The following is a 10,598-nucleotide window of genomic DNA, read 5'->3' on the forward strand; positions in this document are numbered from 1 at the left end:
GGTTGGTGTCTCAATCCCTCCGCTGGAAGTCTTGCCTGGTCACAGGAGATGGCCAGTTCAGGCTACTTGTCCCTTATTGCAAAGAGTCCTAGGAGATTTCCTTGCACCAGGCTTCTACCTGACTCCGAGATGCATCCCTTTTCCAATAGTCCTTTACGGTGACATCCACTTATGAGTGAGTACATACCATGTTTTCCTTTTTGGGAAAGGTAGGTCATCTTCAGGAGAACTGTGAGCCTGATCTACCATGGGGACTTTTATACAGTTCTAGAAGTATGGATTATTACACAACAGTACACCCCAGAGCCCCACAACCCCACATTCCAATCATTGAGCAGTGAGATGAATCATCCTAATAGGATTTGTTGAATGGCCACCACGTGCAGGACACTTTCAAGTGTAGCCTCTTGCTCAACCATTAGAGCCATTTACAAGCAGAGGGTCGGGGCCATGCAGAAGCAGCGTGGTCCTCAGAGCTCAGCCTGCAAAAACAAGTGTTTGAATTCCCAGCAAGCCAAATCTCTGCCGAGTCTTCGCACAGGCACAGCAGTGGTGGCCACAGATGCCTGGCTGGGTGGGTGCTGAGGGAGCCAGGCTCCGGGGCTCTGGAGATAAAGCCGACTAGTTATCCATTCTAGAGGCAGTGTGCAAATACATCACTCAAACATTCAACTCTCTCTCAAGTGGGCCTCACACCTGTCCCTTTGTCCCCACGAGCAGTAATTAGCCTGAACGGAAGCTTGTAAGAGGCTTGCCAAGCCGCACAGGAGCCTCCGCTGGCGCTTGTCTCCTTGTGCTGGTGACTTCCCTTGGGGAAAACAGAGAGGCCACTGGCATTATTAACTGTCACAAGCTGGAGAAAGACCCCACACACAGCCCTGAGGCTCTGCAGGAGATAGAGATGCAGCCACGCCCAGAGCTGGACCCCCATCTTCCTCCCGAATTTGCACAGGCTGTGCCCCATGGGTGAGGCTCTCCCTAAACTCCGGCTGCACTGTCAGAGCAACAGGCCTCCATGGTAACCCCACTCTGGAGCACCTCACATGACCCCAAATTCTGGGTGTGACATTACCTCCCTTTTACCCCAGTACTCAGGACTTGGGGCTACAGAGATCGACCCTGAGCTCACGAATGTTCATGAGTTTGGCAGTTGCCAGCTTCACGGGGAGACGGCCCAGTCAGTAAAGTCCTTGCCATGCAGGCATGAGGACCTGAGTTAAATCCTCTGCACCTGCATTAAAGATGTGCACCTGAAGTCACAGTCCTAGGGAGGTGGGGACAAGCAAACCCCTGGGGCTCCCTGAGCAGCCAGTCTAGCCTAAAGAGCAACCCCAGGTACCAGTGAGAGACTGTGGCTCAAAAAGCAAAGAGGCAGCATCTAAGAACAGGTTGACCTCTGACTTCCTACATGCACACACACACACACACACACACAAACACACACACACACACACACACACACACAGACAGAGAGAGAGAGGAGAGAGAGAGAGAGAGAGAGAGAGAGAGAGAGAGAGAGAGAGAGAGAGGAGAGAGACAGAGAGAGAGAGAGGAGAGAGAGAGAGAGAGGGGAAAGAGAGGGAGGAGTGGGGTAAACAGAAAGCTGGTATAGTTTCCACATTGCAGAGTCCTGCAGACGCTGCTTGGATTGACACCCTGGTATTCCATACTCCATCACGTGTGCACAGCTCCCCCATGCCAGAAAGCCAGTGACTTCTGTTCCCCAGCAGTAACAAAACTCATGTCCAGTTCGTTGTGTGACGTTTTCAGACCATTAGGAGCATTGACCATTCTCCACAGCCTCCAATGTTTCTAGAATCAAAGCTTGCAATCCAACAGCGCAGCTGTACCCGATTTAGAAACATCTAGGTGACTTGGTGTGTGGTAGGTTCCCTGTTAGGGATCGTCTCCCAACCAGATGTGGGCAATGTGAGGACAGGAACCTTCAGGTCTTCTTCTCTGATGGTTCCAATCACTTGGACCAACTTCATCTATAGCCTGTCATCTCCCAGCCTTGCAGGCCATGCTCAGGCAGCCCTTCCTCCCAAGACAAAACCCCCACCCGCCTCTGCTTTCTCTACCAGCCTCAGGCATTGGCTCAGAAGACGTGCTGCTCACCTGCCCCTCCCCCCCAGTCACAGCATTAGGTGCCCTACCAAGCTAGTCCTCCCGACTTCTGTTGCCCCACTTCTACCCCAACCTTCTGTAGCCATGTCCCCACGGCCCACGGCCCTCACTGTCCAGTGTGTGCAGGCCAGAGGCCAACGCTGCCTGTCATTCCTCAGTAGCCATCACCTCGATTTTTGAGACAGGGTGTCTCATTGAAACTGGAGCTTGCTGGTTAGGTGAAGTTGGCTGGCCAGCTGTCCCTCTCCAGTCTGGGGTTACAGATGCCCACCACCAAGCCCAGTTTTTCTCCAGATCCTAGGGATATGAACACAGAACCTCCTATATGCACACAACTGGCTTTCCACCTGAGCTGTCTCCACAGTCCTGGTTTCCCTATTAGATACTCCATGTCCTGTAGCATCATCTATAGCCACTGACTGTCCAGTGTGCTCCCATCTGTTACAGAGGTGACTCTTCTCCTGTGGAATGAGGCTGAGTGTCTGGCTCGTGCTTGGGCTCCACATCTGTACCCACAGGGGCAGATTCTGAGGTTTGTTGATAGATTTTGATATGAATCTAGATTCATGAAAATGTATTGGGGGAGTTTTTCATATTCTTCTCTCTGGAAAAATTTACAGAGCCCTGGTGTTATTAGTGCCTTGGATGTTTACAGAATTCTCTGCAAAACCACTAGTCCCCAAGCTGTGGGAGGAAGGAACTGGGGTCAAGACTTTTTTTTTTTCCTTGCCTTGAGGCAATCTTGATGAGGCACACTTTCCAAGGAAACCTTCAGTCTGTCTGAATTCTCTTTATTATAACCTTTTCTGTGTCTGGTTTTTGTTGTCCTTTTTTTCTGTTTGCTAGCTTCAAATTTGCTTTTCTTTGTTTAAATTAGCTGTGTGTGTGCACGCACACATGTGCTCACGCACACATGCACATGTATATGTAGAATGTGTATGTATTCATAATATACACACATAACCCTTCATGAATTCTACTGTTAATTAAGCCTAAGATAACTCCACTGACTTCTAGTTTGACCCTCACTACCTTCTGGCCTTAGTTTTCCAGGCATCTGCTGGCATTTGAGGCTGAGGACAGTCTTCTTCTATTCCTCTTTGCAAGGTGTAAAGGTCCAACTTCAGCTCTACCACAACCTTCCTTAGTCTTTCCAACTGAAGTTGAGCATCCTTATCCTTTAGGAGATTCTGACTGTAGACCAGTGGTTGCTTGCCCCAGAACTTGAAAAGAACAAATTTGAAGATAAGGACCAGGCCTGCCTGGAAAAGGGCTCTTGATGTGGGAGTGATTTCTTATTAATAAAGAAACTGCCTAGACCCATTTGATAGGCCAACCCTTAGGTAGGCGGAGTAAACAGAACAGAATGCTGGGAGAAAGAAGCTGGATCAAGGAGTCGCCATGATTCTCCCACTCCAGACAGACGCAGGTTAAGATCATTCCTGGTAAGCCAGCTCGTGGATCTACACAGATAAATAGAAATGGGTTAGATCGATATGTAAGAGCTAGCCAATAAGAAACTAAAACTAATGGGTCAGGCAGTGTTTAAAAGAATACAGTTTCCGTGTAATTATTTCGGGTAAAGCTAGCCATGCGGGCGGCCGGGTGCTGGGGACGCAGCCCGCCGCTCCTATTTCAACAGGCTCTGAGGCTCCCCAAAAGTGCACTTAAGTGCTGGGGTGTCTGTCACCCATGCACACATTCACTGTGGGGTGCTCAATGGAAATAAGTCAGTCAGCTTTCACTCAACCCCTGGAGAGTAGGCTCTATGACAAACTGGGTGTGAGAGCAGCTACATACGGGCTCAACAACCTGGGCAGCCCCGCCTAAGCCTGTTTGGTGGTCACCATCACCAGCTCTGTCTGCCAGTTTCCTTCCACCATGGGGGACTTATGGAAAGAGGGGGTGAAACTGTAGCTGTGATCCTCCAGTCACAGATATCCGAGGTCTAGTGGGGACAAAGGCGTGCTCAGGATATGCACTGCCTTCTCCAGGCCAACCCTTTGGCCAGCATGGCTCTCTGTGGCCCCACAGATGACCTGTTCACAGTCATGGTGACCCAGTCAGCATCATTTGGGAAGGGCCCTCACTAGACCCAAAAAGCAATATGGCTCTGGCTCTGTCAGTGGATTCCGCTGTGCCAATGAATGTCTGTGCTCCAGTTAGCCTAGAAAGAGCCTCCTGAGACTGGTCTGGAGCCATTAGGCATTGCTTCTGAACGGGGCATGCTTTAAATCCATGGCCAAGATCCAAGGGCCCTTTCCCTAGTCCCTGGATACTGGGGCAGGTGAGAGCAGAACCCTATTAAGGACGCTTGCAGGCAGTCACCAAGGGTTGCAGGTTGATGATCTGGCTTCCATGGGACTCTTCCTGCAGGAAGCTGGGTTCCTTCTGCCTTTCAGTGCCCTCTGACTCCGAACCTAGGCACAGGGCTTGGCCAGTTCTTATATCGTGAAAGGAATGTGAGAGTCCTCAGTAGACTGTGGTCAGGGAGGACAAGAGGAAGTGGCCACCACTTATAGCAAGGAGCCACAACAGCTTGGGTCTGTAGGATGAAGAAGCCACTGATTGGTGTCTGTACCAGCTGGTTTTATGTGTCAATTTGACACAAATTAGAGTCATCAGAGAGGAAGGAGCCTCAGCTGAGGAAATGCCTCCATAAGATCCAGCTGTAAGGCATTTTCTCAATTAGTGATCAATGCAGGAGGGCCCAGCCCTTGGTGGGTGGGGCCACCCCTGGGCTGGTGGTCCTGGGTTCTATAAGAAAGCAGACTGAGCAAGTCAGGTGGAAGAAAGCCAGCAAGCAGCACTCCTCCATGGCCTCTGCATCAGCTCCTGCCTCCAGGTTCCTGCCCTGCTTGAGTTCCTGTCCTGACTTCCTTTGCTGTGGGATAGCAATGTGGAAGGATAAGCTGAATAAACTCTTTCCTCTCCAGTTTGCTTTTGGTCACGGTGTTTTGTTGCAGCAATAGAAACCCAAAGACAGTGTCCAAGGGTAAGATAGAGAAAGGTAAGGGAAGATAGGCTAGGTAAGAGTGGCAGACAGGAGGTAACTTTCCTGTGGTCAGTACCACAAACGGGGGTTGGAAACTCTGGACATTTATTCTGGAATGACTCTAGAGGGGAGGGGAGCAAAGAACAAAATGAGGGGATAAGTAGGGCGGTGTCTTTTGCTTCTCCCTCCAGTTCCAGGAGTTGTCAGCCACAGTCAGACCCCAGTGTCATCTCCACACGGCCTCCTGCACAGCCTTCTCGCCTATCACAGCCCATGCCACCTCCACACAGACCGTGAGGCACGTGAACACAGTGTCGCAGTGATGAGAGAGGCAGATTCAGCTCCTCCAGGACAGGGCAGGACAGCAAGGAGCCTTCCAAGAGTGTGCAGCCTTGAGGTGATACATGGAGGGGACCATGGGCCCCACCTCTGTCCTCCTTCTAGGAACTGAGGCCAGACAGGGGAAATTAAGGGAACATGGCAAGAAAGAGGTACCCATTCTAGAATCCAACAAAGATTTGGAATGCCAGCACAGCTAATAACATCACAATTGGCTATACAGGGTGCGTTTTTCTAAAGAAAACGAGGCTGTTAAAAACAAGTGAACTCAATCCCAGAGAACCTAGACAACAATGAGGACTCTAAGAGAGACATACATGGCTCTAATCTACATGGAAAGTAGAAAAGGACAAGATCTCCTCCTGAATAAACTGGGAGCATGGGGACCATGGGAGAGGGTTGAAGAGGAGGTATGGGGGGGGGTATCTCAAAGAAAACATGAAACAGTCACGGGAGCCAGCAGGGAACTGGCCTCTTTGAAACGGCATAGGGAGTTCATGCCGCACTGCCATCAGATACCACATCCGCTCTGTTGGCTCCATAGATGAGAAGGGCAGCTTTGGAAAACACATTTCCCAGGCTGGTGACACCCTCATAGTGACAGGTGGAATAACAGGGAACTCAACAGCAGCACAGAGCCAGGCTAGAGATTTTAAAGGAACACCAAAAGTGTGACAGGGGCGGCCAAGGAAAAAGAACAGAGGCCAGTGTTGGAGGACAATAGTGAGAACATTCTAGAAGGCCAGAGACAAGCCTTCCAATATCTGGACTGAATAGATGAAACATTATCTATGCCCTAAACAGAGGCATGGACAAAGAACCAAACTGCCTTGCTATTAGCTGGGAGAAGCCAGGAGACAACAAATACTTAGATGTCAAGGAAAGCCAGGACCACGGGAGACAGCAATTGAGATGCGCGTGTGAACACAGCCCCTTTCAGGGTTGACCAGCCACCAAACTGGAGTGAGAAGATCTTGTCCCCACTGCAGTGACCAGTTCTGGCTTAATGCCACTGGTCCCCACCAACTACTGTGCTCTCTAGGGGAAGCTCCACAGCAGTGGGATCTCAGGTGGCCATGGACCTTCTAGCTCAGATCTAGAGGGTCTGATAGAAACATTGTCCTAAAACAACCCAAAGTGAGAGACTGCTGCAGGGTAGAACCAGGGTCCTGAAAACACCAACACACACACACACACACACACACACACACACACACACAGGTGTACTGGTCTAAAGCTGAGTCACATTCATACACACACAGAGAGAGCAAAGTGTCCAGGTCTAAGGCTGACACACACACACACACACACACACCGAGGTGTCTAGGTCTAAGGCTGAGCCGCCATGCCCTCGCGGCGCCAGGGCGTCCCTCCTCCCTCATGCATTATTCATCTTCCCTGCATCAAAACGACTCATGGCAAACTCCTGTTCTCAGAAAACATTGTTCAAAAGCCTGGATTAGATAAAAAGTCTCTGGGCAGCCACTGTGAAAGTGATGTGTGTTTGTCTAAATTATTTAGAGGGAAGGATACAGACTTGAGGGCAGGAGGCCAGGATGTTCAGCTCTTGTTCCATCAGCTGAGAGCTGTAAATGAGAAAGCCCATATCCAGGTTTGAGGAGGTCACCGTGTAAAGATGCCTGTGACTACAGAGGAAGAGCCATCAAGGCCTGCTAAGGCCCAGGAGCAGGAGCATAACCAGGGAGGTCTCCAGAAGACCACACTCAGTGGAGGCCAGCCCTGTAGGAGGAGGAGGAGGTTGGAGCTGCCTGTGAGAAGCCTGCTTGGGTCTAGGGAACTGAGGTTGGCCACGCAGTGAGCTGAGGGGGTTGCCCTAGACCTCTCGTGGAAAGACCATCTACAAGAGTGGACTCTCGATGCTACAGATGCTGTGTTGGAGGACAGCCCAATTCCCTGGAGCTCCTGTCATACGCCTCAATGTTCCTCATGGTCCTTTTACAGATGGGGACATTGTGAACCAGAGGGCTAAGAGGCTGGGCACTGAAAGAGAAGCACCGGCCTCTTCAGTTCATACACACATCTAGGGGAGAGCAGCTTGAATCTTTCATCTGCATCTACCTCTGCCCTGGGGTACTCTAATTGTACCCCAGAATTGACTGCAGGCCAAGCCAAGCCAGACCTTGGGCCAGACAGTGAGACTGGGGCTTCACCAGTTGTCTGGGTCTGTGAGCTGACCCTGCCTAGGGAAGGCTTTTCAGTACCCTGCAAAGCCCGGGACTCTAAGGCACTAGTTGAGGCAGTCTGAGGTTCCCAATCCAGAGGACAAGCTCTGTCATCTAGAGAGCCCAGGGACAGGGTTGGGATGCTGGTTGAGCCTGCCTACTCTGTAGATAGAACCATGTTGTTCCATCATGCTGAAGGAAAATGGTGGCAGAACCAACTCTCCCTATCCCCTCGCCTCCCCACCCCCTCGCCTCCCCACCCCCTCGCCTCCCCACCCCCTCGCCTCGTTATCCCCTCACCTCCTTATCCCCTCACCTCCCTACCCCCTCACCTCCCTACCCCCTCATCCCCCTACCCCTCACCTCCATAACCCCTCACCTCCATACCCCCTCATCCCCCTACCCCCTCACTTCCCTACCCCCTCGCCTCCCTACCCCCCTCACCTCCCTACCCCCTCATCCCCCTACCCCCTCACCTCCATACCCCCTCACCTCCATACCCCCTCACCTCCCTACTTCCTCACCTCCATACCCCCTCACCTCCCTACCCCCCTCACCTCCCTACCCCCCTCACCTCCCTACCCCCTTCACCTCCCTACCTCCTCACCTCCATACCCCCTCACCTCCCTACCTCCTCACCTCCCTACCCCCCTCACCTCCCTACCCCCCTCACCTCCCTACCCCCTCATCCCTCTATCCCCTCACCTCCATACCCCCTCACCTCCATACCCCCTCACCTCCCTGCCCCCTCACCTCCATACCCCCTAACCCCCCTACCCCCTCACCTCCCTACCCCCCTCACCTCCCTACCCCCCTCACCTCCATACCCCCTCACCTCCATACCCCCTCAACTCCCTGTCTGCTCACCTCCTTATCTCCTCATCTCTCTATCCCCTCACCTGCTTACCTCCCCATCTCTTCATATCACCTCCTCACCCTCTCACCCCCTCATCCCACCTCTTCATATCTATCCTCCTCACCCCTCTGTCGGGGAATATTATTTTTAGGTGTGTTACTTTTGTTTATGCTGTATTTGATTAACTGTGAAGCTGTGATTCTTTGTCTGTCTAAAACCCCTGAGGGGCCTAATAAAGAGTTGAACAGCCAATAACAAACAGGAGCAAGGATAGGTGGGGCCAGCAGGTAGAGAGTAGAAGTAGAAGAAGACCAGAAGAGGAAGAGCAAGAGAGAAAGAGGAGGATGTCGGAGCCAGCCACCCAACCAGCCACGGAGCAAGAAGGAAAGTGAAATATACAGAAGCAAGAAAGCTAAAAACCCAGCAGCAAAAGGTGATCAGGATAATTTAAGAAAAGCCTGTGTGTGTGTGATTTATTCGGGACCCCAAAAGAGTCCAAAGAGCTTAGTATCATACAACACCCCTCTCCTCTTTGCACCCTATCCTCATCTCTTAAACCCCTCCCTCCTCACCCCACTTCCTAATCCTCTCATTCCTCACCTTGGGGCAGCTGCTTCCAGAAGACCCAGGGCTTCTCTGAAGAACAGTGCCCATCTCTCCACTGTGGTAGACGGAAGGCCAGCTGGAAAGTCCTCGCAGGAATTTCCTGTGCCCGGTGCCTCTTAGGAGGGAAAACAAGAGCTTCAGGCCCTCACCATGGCCTCTGTACAAATAAGAACCTGAGTTCCAGGCAGCTGGCTGCGGTCCTGGAGCATGAGGCCAACACCATAGCCTCTCACTTCACGGTGAATTTCATTTATTTATGTCTGAGGAAGCATCTCACTGCTTAGCTCCGACTGCCCTGGAACTTGCTATGTAGACCCAGCTGGCCTTTAACTCACAGAGATTTGCTTGCCTCTGCCTCCTGGGTGCAGGGATTACAGACATGTCATGCCACACCTGGCCCACAGTGGATTTTATGTCTTCCTTCCTTTGTTTCCCGGGTCCTGCCTCCACGACTCTCTGCTCCCCCAGTCCCCAGGTGAACAAGGAAGTCTTCAGCTCCTTCTGAAGCTGAGGGATCACAGTCCTGAGCCAATGTCATGGATAGTGAATGAGAGAGCACTTGAGCCCTGTGCCGTGCTGGGATGAGTCTGTGTTCACAGTCACCCAACAGTGTGGTCTGTGTGCCAGTGCAGGCGCCTTCCATGGGGCCACTACATTCTACCACCCAGTCCCAGCACAGGCCACATGTCCCCAATGCCTCAATACAGAAGGGAGGAGGCTCCATATATAGTTTGGACCTGTGCAGCACCCTAGTTACACACTGACCTAGGCATAATCCACAAATTCCTGTTTCCTCAGCTATGGACATGGGATGAGGCAGAGCTCCCCTCCACATCCTGTTACTCAGCCCAGACCTCTCTGGCGCTCAGGTGTCGCGTGTCCAGCTCCTCAGCTCCTCTGACTGGATAAGAGGCCTTTCAGAACACACAAGCTGAACTGTACATGCGGCACCAATAACACTGCCCTTCCTTCACATCCGTGGTACCCAGAAGTTGTGCCCACACGAGGCACAGGAGAAGGCCACCCAGTGAAGGTCAGATGAAGGGGCCTTCGTTTTCAGGTAATCAAGAGCAGGCTCTCCACCCAGGAGAGAGGTAGGGTAGGGTTTATAAAGCTGGCAACCACAGCGACATCACTCCAGAGGCAGGCCAGGGGCAGAAGTTTCAAAGGTTCAGTTGATTAAAACAATTTGTTTTATGTTGTAAACAATGGGCCTCCTAAAGCTGGAGGTGGGGCTGTGTGAGAACACCCCAGTCAAAACTAGGACAAAATGGAGTTACTTGGGAAAGTTCAGTTAACCTGCTCTACAGAGACAGAAAAGGAAGGAACCAATGCCTCCCAGGCCCTTCTGCCCCAAAACCTCTGCCTAGGAGAAGACAGGAAGCATTCAGGAGGCCTCGGGTCAGTGCCACATGATAAGACAAACATCCTGGCACTCTTCCCGGAAGCAGAGCCTTCTGCCTGCAGCAGATGAAAGGAGCAAACGCCCGAC

Source organism: Microtus pennsylvanicus, chromosome 12 (genome assembly GCF_037038515.1).
Source record: "Microtus pennsylvanicus isolate mMicPen1 chromosome 12, mMicPen1.hap1, whole genome shotgun sequence".
Lineage (NCBI taxonomy): Eukaryota > Metazoa > Chordata > Mammalia > Rodentia > Cricetidae > Microtus > Microtus pennsylvanicus.